The sequence below is a fragment of the Prenolepis imparis genome, unplaced genomic scaffold (assembly GCF_030444845.1).
Source record: "Prenolepis imparis isolate NDT839.2.m4 unplaced genomic scaffold, iyPreImpa1.0 SCAF_10, whole genome shotgun sequence".
Lineage (NCBI taxonomy): Eukaryota > Metazoa > Arthropoda > Insecta > Hymenoptera > Formicidae > Prenolepis > Prenolepis imparis.
In genome coordinates, this window is record NW_028141168.1 from 9,898,483 (window position 1) to 9,912,778 (window position 14,296).

A 14,296-nucleotide genomic window follows, 5' to 3' on the forward strand; every position below is an offset into this window, starting at 1 on the left:
AAAATGAATATCAATTTTGAATGAATGTGTGTTCACAAAATGATTTTAATATTAATTCAATTTTAATATTTTAATATTAATTCAATATCTTTTGGTAAATAATATGCTAGCATTAATCTTTAAATGAGATATAAGATATAGTTTTACACAAATAATAATTAATATAAATAATATTTAATATATTAATAGAATTAAATTAAATCCAAAACAGTTAATTTACGAAAAGTGCATTTTATTCCTAAATACGTGCTTTATTATCACGCGATACACACACACACACACACACACACACAAATGATAGGATATAGAAACGCGCATTCCCTCAGCAAGAAATTGCACAAAATACGCATGTATACCCGAGATTGCACATACGCAAAGTATTTACATACGTACAATACAAGCATTCGGTATCCATGAATACGAGACTGAGAAAAAAGACCGAGATAAGTAAAGCCGCAGTTCTTTCCAGTAATTAAAAATTACACAGTTGTCGCCCCTATGTGTTAAAGCGCGCGACTTCGTTAATACATTCAGCTGTGACTCCGGTCTTGTGAGGTGTGACAAAGTCAATGCTGATTTCTATTTATTTTTCTTTTTCTTCTCTTTCTTTGCATCATCTTTTTCATTTATGTCTGAAGCTTCGTTTTCTCATCGCGCAAAATCCTTTTAGATTCCATTCTCGTTAGGGAAACAACTGCTTTCATGAAATCGTTTTACGCGTAATATTTCTTAAATAGATTCTTTCAAAGTTTCTATTTTAATGTCATTCGAAGTTTTTTAAATACAAAATAGTGATTCGCAAAAGCATGTTATAACAAGCGATATTTTCTTTTTTAGTAATATAAAAACAAGTTGCGACAAAAATATTATACCTATATTTGTGCCTTAGTTTGTCACTTCTTTCATTAATCGTTCCAGTACAGTTTTAGTAGTTATATCAAAACACATTTTGTATACATATTCGTATTTGTGTTATATATTCGTATAATAAGAAAAACTGATTATTTTTTAATTCTATCCAAAATTATTTTAACATTGGTTAAAGACTTTTTAAAAATTCAAGAAAAGCTGTAAAAAAATATCCGAATGTTGATGATTTAACGAGCCATTTCTACGATCTAAAATCATGTTACAAGGGCCGATCTCGCGTGTTTCTTTCTTCTCTAGCTTTGTTATTGCGATAGGGCTGGAATAACAAACAAGAGAAGACGGAACGTGGATTATTTTTCGGCATCGCCATAAAACTGTCTGGAACATCGTCTAGCAATCATCACTTTCAGACACACGCTGCTCGATACATAATACTCGGTACTCTGTCGCTTGCTATATAATGCTTACAAGAAAGAACAACAAATTTTGCATATGTGATTTCTTGTCAACATGTCCTATCAACATTTATACGATAAAGGTTTTTTTTCTTCACGAATGACAAAATAATTTAATTATATAAAAAAACCAATTGAGAAAAGTATTATAAATAAATTAATAAAGTTTGCGCGAAACAAATAATTATATCATTTAGAGCTCATAAAAATTTTATAAACGCACGTACCATTAATTCTGCAATATTTCGATCTAATTGCTAATAAAATCAAATCACAATAATTATTTGCGAAACTTTTATGGCGGGAGTCAATAAAGTGATTTGTCGTTGTGCTTTATTATCATGTTTTATGATAGCGTTCCATACGCAACAGTATATTATGACTTGCGAAGTGATAAAATGTTTACACGCTTCGGGCATATGTTGAAGGTAAACGAGAAGTTTGATTAAACCTTTGTTACCTGTGCAATCAATACATTAACTTCTCGCTTGGTAAGAGAAATAACACTGAGTCAACGAAAAAATTAAATATAAGTGCACACCTCGTTAAGTTTTATCCGTGCAAGTTTTATCGTTAATTTCGTTACGAATATTAGTAACAACAAAACTAGAATGCGGGACACCTTATCACATGCTCTAATTCTTTGCTATCAGTGACTAGCACAATGAACGACCTATATTGAAGCGTTCGCTTACTTGCAATTTTCCACTTTAATGAAATTTGCCACTTCGATAAGTCACTTCATACGATCCACATTTACACCGGCTTAAATTTAGGTACCTATTGAGGAGACTCTTTTAGTTTTAAAACGTCGAGAAACGCACTTTGCGAAACGCAATCGAGTGACAATACAAAAATAGGCTAACATACGATGTAAAAATAGAAGAAGATATAAAGATCTATCAAAACACGCAAAGAGAAACTTTATCAGCGCGTGATATATGCATATATATTTTTTATAAATTATATTTTGCGAAACAATTTTTTAACAACCTATTATTGAAGATTTATATTATTGATTAAAACAGCATTTTCTTTCTCAGCTTCACGCAGCGAAATCGAATTAACGATAATGCAACTAATTAATTTTTTTTTCATCAGGACTAAATAATTAATTCTGACGACCGCATAAATTTGCAACGTATAATTTGGAGCGAGATTGATAATTTAAATGCGCGAGAGCTTATACAGTTGTTATTCGTCAATAATTATTGGTTGTATCTCCGGGGCGGACGCTAATTTTTCCGCGATGAAGGAAAATAGCAAGAACTCGATACGCGCACGATACCCTCGACCCTTCTTCTACGGCGATCGTTATATAATGTTTCGCCTTAATTGCGGATTCAAATCCCAGCCATCCGCGCGCGCAACGGGACTGCCGTCGCTGCCGGTGATACACTTTTAATTGCATCCAGATTTACAATTCAGATTTGTCAGATTCAAATCGCACGCTCGTCCCTCGCCCACACATCCTAAATTCGCCCGAGTGCATGGACCGAAATATGACACATTGCGTGCGGCGGCGATACGCGCGTGGCTTTCAATCGATGGATTAACTAAAAAAAAGAACGGTTTGATGAAAGTGCGATACATTGGCGCGGATATTGTAACAATATTGTTCCATCGGATATTCTCACGCTTTCCGGAAACGAGACTACAATACGTTTGTTATTAATCTATTCTAGTTTACTATGATCGAAATGAAATGCTCTCTCTCTCTCTCTCTCTCTCTCGCGAAAATGTATTTTTTTTCAATTTTAATTTAAAATAAAAAAAAAGATTTTCGATGATCGCATATCTTATTAAATAATTTTAAAATCTTTATTGTATAAAATTATTTCTATCGATATACAATGTAATCCTGTTTTGCCTAATACATGAGAGAAACACGTGTTTCATTGTGCTCACACGTATGATTGGCATTGGTGTTTCTTTAAATAACAACACCGCGGTTCTTCAACTTCGCGTGTCCGGAGGGTATGACGGGAAAAAGTTTGCCAAGCTAAAAAAGAAAACGACCACATTTATTATTTATTGAAGTCTGAACTTTTTATAATCGCTCGCTTTAGAAAATTCGCATTGCAAAAATAACTTAGCAAAGACAAATTCCCACGATTCAATAACTATAAATATATCTTTAAACGAGTTTGTATTCGGCAATAAAAAATTAATAGATAGCTAACAACTGCTACAGTAAGTCCCTTTCACGGAATATCGCGCGCGAGACCCGGTGGTGAATGTTCGAGCAACGTAATTCTTGGCCGTCTTTCTTATCGCTTTTCCAATATGCTCAGCACACGCTACCGTCCGTCCGATAAAATGGCGAGAGGCGCAAGCATCACGCCGGATGGGAACTCGATCGAGTGGCCGATTCTCCCTTTTGAAGGAGCAGACCGCGGCTTCTTCATCGCCGCGGCGCATTCTCTCCTCTTCTTTCCTAGCCAGCCCTGTTGGCAGTGTAACGGGGAGCCAAAGACGTTCTCGACGGGTGTTGCCATGACACCGTGAAACCTGCATCCCACGTCGAAATCTCTCTTCTTCGGAGAGCACATTTTTCCCCCGCGGCGTTTCTCTCTCTCCCGAAAAAACTGGCGTTTCTCTGATAGGCATCTAAATGAGCGGCGAGGGGTAAAACCGTCGAATTGTATGAATTGTGTATGAATTGTATCTATTCATCGAATCCATATATCTTGAGCGGGATACGTTATAAAAATGCTTACAACACGTGAATTATTCTCAAAAGTACAATGCAGCTTTACAATCGCCGTATTTGCTTGCTCGCCGAACGAGCCATTTCATTAGACGAAACTTACCACGATGCGCGATCATCATTTCGCAGTTTAAAGGATGCTGCTTAATTCTTTCTGGCACGAGCCCTGCGGTAGGGAGTATCGATGCCCATTTGAAAATGCAACCTGGCTGCGTTCCAGTTTATTTCTCCAGTTCTCTCCTCTATCTCTCGACTTTTATTGTAGAACGATGCGTTTCTCCTTTCCGTTTTCCAACGTTTCAATTCTGACGTCCGCAGCTCAGTACATTTTACAATTGCTTCCGAAACAGTCTGGATCTGTATTTGATCGCCAGTTGGAACTTTATCCATTATTTATGCTTCGTCTGTCGTTATTCATCGATATCAATCTTATTTTTATCGCAGCGTAACCGGATCGATAGAATCTTTTGAGTTCGTACAGGCGGTTATCGGGGAGGGAAGGAGTTAACAGCAACGTTTTTAAATATATTTTTAAGCTGATACAATCAATGTCTTTTACACGATATGCCAAGTTTGCAAATAATTTCTGTTGATGAAAGAAATTTCACTGTAACGCTTAGTTGCATTAAAAAAGAAATTTAGTTAAAATTTTTATTAAGCCTTAACATGTTAACTGATATACTGTCATTAAAATGCAATTTTAATATAAGTGGGTGTGACACATGCTTTTAAATTTCTTTCTATTTCTATTCGCAAAAGTTTGCAGTTATTTAAAAGATAATAAACGTTCACACAAGTTTTAATATTTTATCATATTTGAGACCGCGTTGTCGCATTTTACTGCAACCGCGCAAATAAATCTCGAGCCTATTCCAGCGGTCAAGTTTAAAACCGCGAACTATTTTGCGTCTGGACGCGAGAAATTTATCTTCCCTCCGCAAGAACACTCATACTTGTAAGGAACGCCGCGAAATGAATCTCTGGATTTTTCTTTTCTATGAAAATTTGCCGATGTACGCGCTGAAATTTACGACTGCAGAAATTTACTGGAAAGCGTGGCCCGCCGGCTATCCTTTCCGAACGATAAATTCCTTGGACTTTATCCAGCCACGTTTATCCGTGATTGTCTTACGCATAGTTTGTTCTACTTTAGTTTGCTCTTTCGCCGCTTCGTTGATTCCTTACCGTTTCTCCTACGTCGTGCGTTACCGACGACGCAATATTTCGTCGCACTAACCCTCGAGCGAAGTGGAACAAGCTGAAACAAATTTCATCTCAAGCTGGATCGCACCTCTCTGGTGCGATCTAGCGTAAAGCCTGAAAGGAGAGAAGAAATCATTCTCCTTTTATTTTTGCTTAAGTGAATTCATAGTTTATTAACACACCCCCGTAAATCATAATTTCTGTGACTCGTAAAAGTTTATGTCACGAGATATACACATTAAATTAAGAACAAAGAATGTTAAAAATATAAGAAAATTGGATAGAAAAGAAATAGAAAATGAAACATAAATATAAAAGATTTAAATTTAAATTCATAATCGGGATTTGTATAAGTTTAAATAATATCGAAACTTTAAATGTGTATATGTCTCGAAGACTTTATAAATCCAGCTAATTTACAAAAGACCTGGAAAGACTTTTATAAAAAGTTGGTCTTTCGATTTTTATACATAAATTTTACAAAGAGCTGATAATTAATATATACATATGTATATCATATTGATAAAAATATAAAATAAAATCGTAATATGTATAATTAATTCTTTGAGTATTTAATAAGTATAAGAGAACAGTTTAAGAGGAGGTTCTCTTTTTAGTACAGGGAAAACTTTGCATACTTCACAGTAAGTACATTGCAACATTATTTAGTATGACAGGTATCTCTAACTATGATATTTTAGAATATATACGCGAATGACTCTCGGGAGTAGGGTTTCTTCTTTCGCAAGGTTCTCTAAAAAGAAATATCTCTAACATGATGCGCTCTTTGCGCGAACGATTGTAATACACCTTCGAGGGATGCACGCTCCGCGATCATGGTAAAGAGTCGAACGGAGGCACGAGAGAGGACGAAGCCCTCTCGTTCCGGAAAAAAGCTCGCCGACGAACAGAGGAAAAGAAAGAGGAAGAAGAGATACACACAGAATGGCAAACGCGCGAGAAAGAAATTCCCATTACTTTGGCGCCGGCGACGTCTACAACCCTACCGTCCGCGTCTTCCTCTTCTTCCGCTTCCTGCTCGCAATCCCCCCGGTCGCCTTCGCCTCCTTCGCCTCGTCGTCGTAGGTTTCTCCCCTATAGCAGGGGAACGATTGAGAGAGAGAAAGAGAGGGTGGGCGGGAAGAAAGGGGAGAGAAACTGTGATGCACGCATGTGCCAGAACCATTCTATCGATTTCTCTGTTTCACGCGGTACTCACGGGGAGTCTCCGGTGTGTCGCGTCCGCGTTTCTCCCGCCGGCACTAAACGCGCCACCCAAAACAGCCTCGCGTATACGGTCGTCACCAGGTTTCCTTTTCAAGGTTAACCCGTTAACCCTCGCTCGCCATCTACGTGTCAAACGAACGTCGGTCGTTTGCTCGAGTAGAACCGTCGAGGTGATCTTCGCGCGACTCGTCCGGTTTTGCTCCGATTGTGCGCCGCGATTGTGCGAGTGACCCGAGATAGTTTTTCGAAAGAGCACCGGAATCACGAAGGCAACACGTTCGAGAAGAATATCTCCGCCGTCGAGACCGAGAACCAGCGTGTACCCCGAACAGGATCGTAACACGTACTTTCACTTTCCGGTGAGTAGATATGTTTCGAAAAAAATCTGCGAGAAGAAATCACAATTGAACACTGATAATTCCAATAAATTCAGATTTTTGAGGGTAGAAAGAGGGTAATAATTTTTTCTTGATAATTAAGCTGCATTTTCCGTATCTTTGATCGTCGAAAAATATAAAATTAACGACTATCTGTTGGAAAAGTCAAATCTCGTAGTAGACTTCTGTAATGTTCGTATGACGTTTGTATTACACAACTGTTTGACAACATATTTTTTAGTTGTCATGTATTAGCGTCAGTTAGCGGTAGAATTCCTTTTCACAATACAGAAAGGTCGGCAATACATAAATATAAGTTCTTGGAATTTGAATGTATTTAATGGATTATATGTTGTGTCTCTTAACGGTTGAGAAATTTCGATTTGATTATTAGTACAAACTTGTTTCTTCAATCTTGAAAGTTTTTCATCATAGCCCAGGTAAAATGCATATAGCGTTGTCTCGTATCGCTGAAATATTCATGTATAGCAATATGAATTTCATACATAACATTAAATTAATCTAATATTAATGAATAATATATTAAATATAATCAAATCTATCATGTTTCGCTCGTATTATAATCTCGTTTTCAGCATACATATAAAAATATTTTTGTTCAAAAAGTATATCCGTTATCTGAAGTATAAAAATATATCCGTAAAAGTATATCCGTAAATCTGAAAGTTAAAAATAAATTCATGATAAATTTATGATATTTTTGTAATAATGATAAAAATGAGAAAAATACGTAAATATCACTTCTTGACATTTTTTAAGTATATATTTTAAACTAAGTTTGACATATTTATTTATTAACTGTTATTCATCGAGACTTTTTACAAATCTTTTCTCTCACAAACGAGACTTTTTTACAAGCTGCTCTACCGTGTATAGAATTACATTTACATTTTAACTGTCCTTTTAACCGATGCGATTTATAACGGCATCGTTAATAACAAAGTTCTCGTATTCAACCGCTGTACAATGGCACGCGACAATTTTTCTCGACGAATACCGTTACAAATACGTGAGGCTGTAAGCGCAGCCGTGAGCGATGTTGGCCGACAATATGGGTTTTTTTTTAACGACACTTTTCCCTCCTTCCATCCGCGATAAGCGCCGTTATCTTTCACCGCATGGATAATCTAAAGGATCGTTTCAGCCCTTCAGGGAGACTGCGGGCGCGCGTTATCAATGAACAGATGATGCATTCGAGAAAACGCATAGCGAGTAATCCACAAACTTGTTACTCGCTCTTTTTATTCTCTCCAGTCATTGCCTCTCTTCCCGACCGATCGCAGCAGCCAAGAGAGACTGCATCATCGCTCATTTATCCATTCTTTTAGCACCTCGGTCTTTCGTACACATTCGCACGTTCTCTTCGGTGCTAGATAATTTGAGAGCAATTTGAATTGACGTGCCGTGCCGTTAGAGGAAAGTAATTACAGGGTGGCGAACTCTGCGCGAGAGAGCGGCGGACTTCACCGCCAGGATATTGTACGATATGTACCAACCTGTCCACCTGTGTGCGTAATCTATGCGTGGAGCGTACGTGGCGCACGTGTGCCCGCGTAGCCACGCATATATTGTAGTTTGCGGTAACGTTGATTAAAATTACTATGCAAATTAGATGAAACCGGGAGATAGGGCGTGTGCGAGAGCTAAAATGCAGAGAGAGAAGAAGTAACGAAACTCTCTCTCGCTCGGAGAAGCGCAGAGAAGCTCGGCGGCGCGGCGCGGTCGTTAACGTTTTTAGTAGCTTGTCTACAAATTTTGTCGCCGTCCGTACGATAAGCGGCTTGTTCTTAAACGGCGCTGCGGCACAGATAAAAAGTGATCTTAATCTTCAGCGTACCGTGCCGGTGTAATTTGATTATATAAATATTTCTTCATTATTACTGCATGTACGTTATAATTGTCTCCATAATACATTTTTAATTACTAATAGATGTATTAATAAATACAAAGCTATTTTATTAAATGCATTGTTGGAAATATTTCTTTATTGATATTCATTGATATTCTTGCAAATTTTAAATATTAATTTAAAGCAAAATTTGTCAATGCCTTTTTTATTCATAATTTATAATGCTAGAATTTATGTTTTAATTGTATGTTAAGTTATAGATTTTTTTGTAATTTGCATAGAGTTGATGATTTAGAATTTCGTTGTGTTTAAAATATACATATTAATTCTACAACTAAAAACAAAATAATGATTATTATGAGAAAAATACTTTAATTTCTATTAATGCAGTAATAATGATTAAATTTTATCTTTGGAAACAAATGCGTTTCTTTCTTTCTTCGTGCTTTGGTTGGCTTTTCAATTTGATTTCTATCTGAAAACCAAGGAATGTAGGAACATTTCTTTCATATTGTCCCGACGATTCGTAACTTCCATCGATTTCATGAGGAACGCATGATCTCTTCCTGCCAATTCGGGCTCTCGTAAGAGAGGAATGCATCTTCTCGCTAGATCGAGAGGAAGCGTCGCGATTCCTCAACAAGCAGCGAGCGGACAAGGCACAAGGGTAAGCTTCACCCTCGAAGCATGTGCGCGTAGGGCAGGCGAATTGATCGCGTTGGGGTAGAATCATCCATCACCGAGTGACAGTCCCGAGCTACCTACCTACCTACCTACCCTATCCCGCAATCCCCTTCGTCCCCTCGTCCCCTCGGCTTTGCTTCTCCTTCTACGAGAGGGACGAGGCGGCGCGGCGAAGGGTGCAAGAAGGGTGAATGTAACCGAGGCGGCGAGGGAGGATGATGGCAAATGGTGGCGGCCTCCAGCAACGGGCGACGAAGCAAGCAAGCAAACCCTCTCGACAATGCTCAAGCTGATCCCACGGGACAACGCGTGCCTCTCTTCGTTCCTTCTCTCTCTTTCTTTCTCTTTCTCTCAATCTCTCTCTCGTCTGGCGAGATACCGGGTGTTCCTTCTCTCAATGCTACACCTACCGCTACTCGCTTGTGTTCGACTCTTCTGCAACGAACTGCTTTACCTTAATCGCCGTACTCTCGCATTCTCGTGCCTCATCTCGCGGTATTTAACCCAACGTTTTCGCGAGCTATTACGACGTACTGAACGGGTAGTTTTGTTAAATGCTGGTATCAGCGCTCTCCTCTATCGCCGTTTACCGCTTACATTACGGACGCTTCTCTACACGCTCATTTACATACATTACCGAATCATTAACAACTTGCTGCAGCGAGTAGTATATTTTGCACGTTCCAATACTATGGTGGATTAATAACTAATTTTGATGTTGCCAGCTATCGCTATCTGCACGTCAAATAAATTTTATGATAAATTCCGCATAACGTATTTTGCCTTAAGGACGTTTTTAAACCGCTCTTTGCGTTATCGTCCCGCATGTATCCGCGGCGCTTGGCAATCACCGCAGGCAACGCGACGGGTTTTTTAAAAAGATGCAAATGCAAAAGGAATCGAAGCGCGACTACAAACGGTTACGCCGTGGATTACGTATACCACTTGTCCCACGATGAGCGATGAATATTCAGTCGGCTTCCTACCGCGCAGCGATCCCGCGGAAGAACGATAATAACATTACTGTATCACATCGGGCTCGCGGTGCATTACTCAGCGACGGGTAATCGCATCACCGATTCCCGACCCCTCGGGCCCTGCGTCTCCTTGCCCTGCGCTGCTGCAATTTTCTCGATCACGCGACACAAAGAGCGGAAATCAATAATATTAGGCAAAGTTCCTATTACGAGCCAAGCATTTCTTTCTGACCAGAAAATTTCCGACATTAATATTTCCTCGTTATTCGAAATCGGTTTTAATTTATAGATATACTCGATTATCTATTTTAAATCAAAAACTACCGAGTGATCCGGAGTGCCTCTTTCATGTTTTTCTCCAAAATACTCCAAAACTTGAGTTTGTCTCATTCTTTATGAACTACAATGGTAGAAAACGTGTTCTCCAAATTGTTACAAGGACAATGACCGTTCGCGCTTCAGTTTTCCGTGGCTGAGACTTCAGAAAAGGGCCGCGGGTATTAGATATGTGCAGACCCTGCGCTTCTGTAATCTTGAGGCAATATTTGCGCTGCGCGTACTCCGCCCGGGGGCGATATCACGCGCTCTGCCTCCACGTTGCCGCCTACTGTTCGCGAACACCGATGATTTCGCGCGTGTGGTTAGTGCCGTAATTGAAATGCTGTACAGGATATCAAGAATATCGCACGGATGTTGGGAATAAATTCCCCTGAATTTAGAATCTTTCTCAGGGGGGGAGACTATTACTTTATAACTACCTACATACATCAAATATATTAATAAATGCCTGCTAAAAATCTTTATTTACGATCTGAATAAAATATTGAGAATATCGTATTGTAATTGTAAGTCGCGATAAATATTAATTCTTCATAATTGAAGAAGGATATTTGAAATTCTAATTTTATAAAGATTCTGATAGCGCATGTTATACAACAATCGATAGTAGCCTTCAACAATGGAAACGATTATTTAACCGATTATTTTGCGTCGACAGTGCGCCATTAATTATATCCTCGATGTAGGACTGCATAAAAAACGAGGAGGAGTTGCAGTTTTAGTTGACAGCAGGAGACACGAGGGCGTTTATCACGTAGGCGGAGGACGCACATGTGCGTTTTACATACGTCTCAATTATGCTCCATTCGCTCTCTAATAATGAATTTAGGAACTGCTCGTGTAGGATATAGTAGACCCACCTACGTGATGGTCGCGACGTTTAATGTGAATCTCATCTGTCCGTACATTGTGAATACAACGTTAAATACATATGTGACGAGGAATATTAAATTATATACAAATATATTTTTGAAGTATAAAGATTAATTACTTATTAGAAAATTTATGTATTACGGAATTTATCTTTTCCTTTATTTATTCGATCTCGCGATTCGATTGTTTTATTGCGCGTTCTAGATTCGAATTATATATAATATACATATATCGATCATCGAAAAGTTGGCGGAGCGTTTCGCTTCATTATTTTTCTATTCGGCGCGCGAATAATACACAGCCGCATGTCAACAATAACGCGCTAGATGACACCAAGGCCGAATGCTTTGTTATTGATAATTCGTTGCCGAAATAAAATATTTTACACGCTAGTGGAGATATACAAACGGTCTGCGCGATACATTCCACAACCTCTCGTCATCATTCGCAGATTCAATCGAGAAAGTAAGAAGAGCTTCAATATATAAATTCCATAATACATTAATTAAAAAAGAAATGAACAAATTTTCATTAATTATTTCATCGTTTGTCGTATTATTGATAACATCGAATAACTGCGTCTTACATTTATGGATATTTATTTTCAATTTATTTTATACACCCAGTAAACGGAAGACAATTTAATTTTTCGCGTTCTATTTTGATGTTTCCTATATTGATATGGACTGCACTGTTGTGTATAAAAATAAATAAATAGATAAAAATAAATATATATAATATACATTTTCCATTTTTTATATATATAATAATATTTATTATTCGCAAAAATTCTTTAAAATTTTGCGAATTGCATCAATAATTAAAGCTCACATAACACGCTGCAGTTCGAGTCTCGCGGAAGTAATTTTTCATTAGTTACGATTACTTTGATAAAGCAAATGATGCAACGCTTTCGAAAAAGAGTGCATCTTCCAGCTCGTGCTTTTCCAATTTTGTTGACATCATCGGTCTTGTATTTCGCTTTAATTTGATCAGTTTCACACACATCAGTTCATCCGTTCTCCTTAATATCGCATCGATGCGTGCAAGGTGACTTGTTTCAATCGCCCTATGAGGAGCTCTTTTGAGGTTAACGCTATGCACAGTACGTACGAGGTGAGAGAGCATTGTGATCTCATAATGGACCAATATTTGCAATATGCACGCTAGGGGTTACCGCGGCTTACACTCACTCGCAACCTTTGCTGCGTAACCATCGCTGAAATTTAATGAAATAATTACGAGCAAGACTTTTCCATAGGGAGGTGAAATAATAACCGATTTATATCAACACTGCGTTGTTAATATATAAAAGATAAAAAATTATATGTATTATTACGTAAAACTATAATACTTTTTGCCATAATAATTAATATCACACACAAATCTATTCTGTTTAAAAACTACTAATTAGAATGTTAAAATGTTAGGATATAGATTTTAGATCTTTAATGATTTTATGAAAATTAGAAAAATGCTTCTCCGCAAAATTCTATGCATGCAAAGTTATTTTAATTAAAAGAAGAAATAGTTGAATAACAATCAAATGTCCAATAATTTTTCTTTCTGATTTGAAACTTGAATTAAATATGAAATGAAACAAGATTGATCTCTTTATAATAGCACTCATACAACGTAGGATTAGGATGTGTCGGAAAGAATAAACGTGTGAAGATGCATGTTTGTGCGACACTTATACAGCGGGCCATTTTCGCCGGTTATGCCGAATCTGTCGACTTTATTGAGCATCGTTGCGCGTGGGATGGTGTTTCGGTGGGTCGGCTATTCATATGAAGACGTAATTGAGCCGGTTGACAGTTTCCGAGTCACTCATTTGACATGTAACATGATTCAGAAGCGTCGAGTCGTTGTCACATCTTCAATTGGCTCCTCCGTTCGAACAATCAGCGTCCCGCGACCAACAAGAATCGCATCGCCTTCGTCATCTTTGTCCACTATCGCTTGTCTCATTGCTCCTTGTTTGCCACTTCGAAGTTTGTGCGACAATCGCAGCCCTCTTTTTTTCCGCGATGTATTGGAACAATTCCATTCGCGACACATTTGTTTAATATATATATTTGATCTAGATTTTCTTGATTATATATATAATAGCGTTTATAGAACGCAGAATATTCAGGCGAGAATTTTACAGTTTTATTTTTTTTCCATGTGAAAATTGTGTTTAATATTTGATAATTGTAAAAATAAATATATAATACTTTCTCGACTTTCTTAGAAAGTCAGCGAAATCGATTTATCGGTAGAGATATTATATAGGAAGAAATTAATATATCATCATTATAAATTCAGTCATGACTTTCAAAGAACAGGCGTGCTATTGACATCTTCTTTAATGTCAGTTGGTATCGGTAGTAATGCACACGAACGAGGAAATATCGTACAAGGGAGATGGTGGCAGCTGAAAGGTTAATCGTACGGCGTAGATTTTCCATCGATATGTCAATCATATTGGTCGCAGGTGGCACGTTCCGGATATCGATAACGGTATACGACCCGTCCGTAATGTACGTTATTATGCACGTACGTCGGCGTTACACCTGTCTAACTCGAGGGTAAATAGAAATCCTACGCGATAACGAGCGACGATGACGAACGGCGAGGAACGCGAGATTCGCTGGTGTTCGGTTCGGTTTGGTATATGCGGCTCTCCTCGGAATTTGTTTATCAAAGCGTTTAGTCGGAAATGATAA

At 37.9% G+C, this 14,296-nt stretch overlaps 1 protein-coding gene across 3 annotated transcripts in view; it reads left to right on the forward strand.

Annotated features, from left to right (window-relative positions):
* Fz2 (frizzled 2) overlaps positions 1 to 14,296 on the forward strand; it is a 97,797-nt gene that overhangs the window by 20,083 nt on the left and 63,418 nt on the right. Inside the window, exon 1 of one of the 3 annotated variants that reach the window (XM_083048822.1) lies at positions 6,476 to 6,824. The exons of the other annotated variants lie outside the window; for them this stretch is intronic. The gene's annotated coding sequence lies outside the window, so the exon portion shown is untranslated. Of the gene's footprint in view, positions 1 to 6,475; positions 6,825 to 14,296 lie in introns of those variants that run through there. 3 annotated transcript variants of the gene reach the window in all.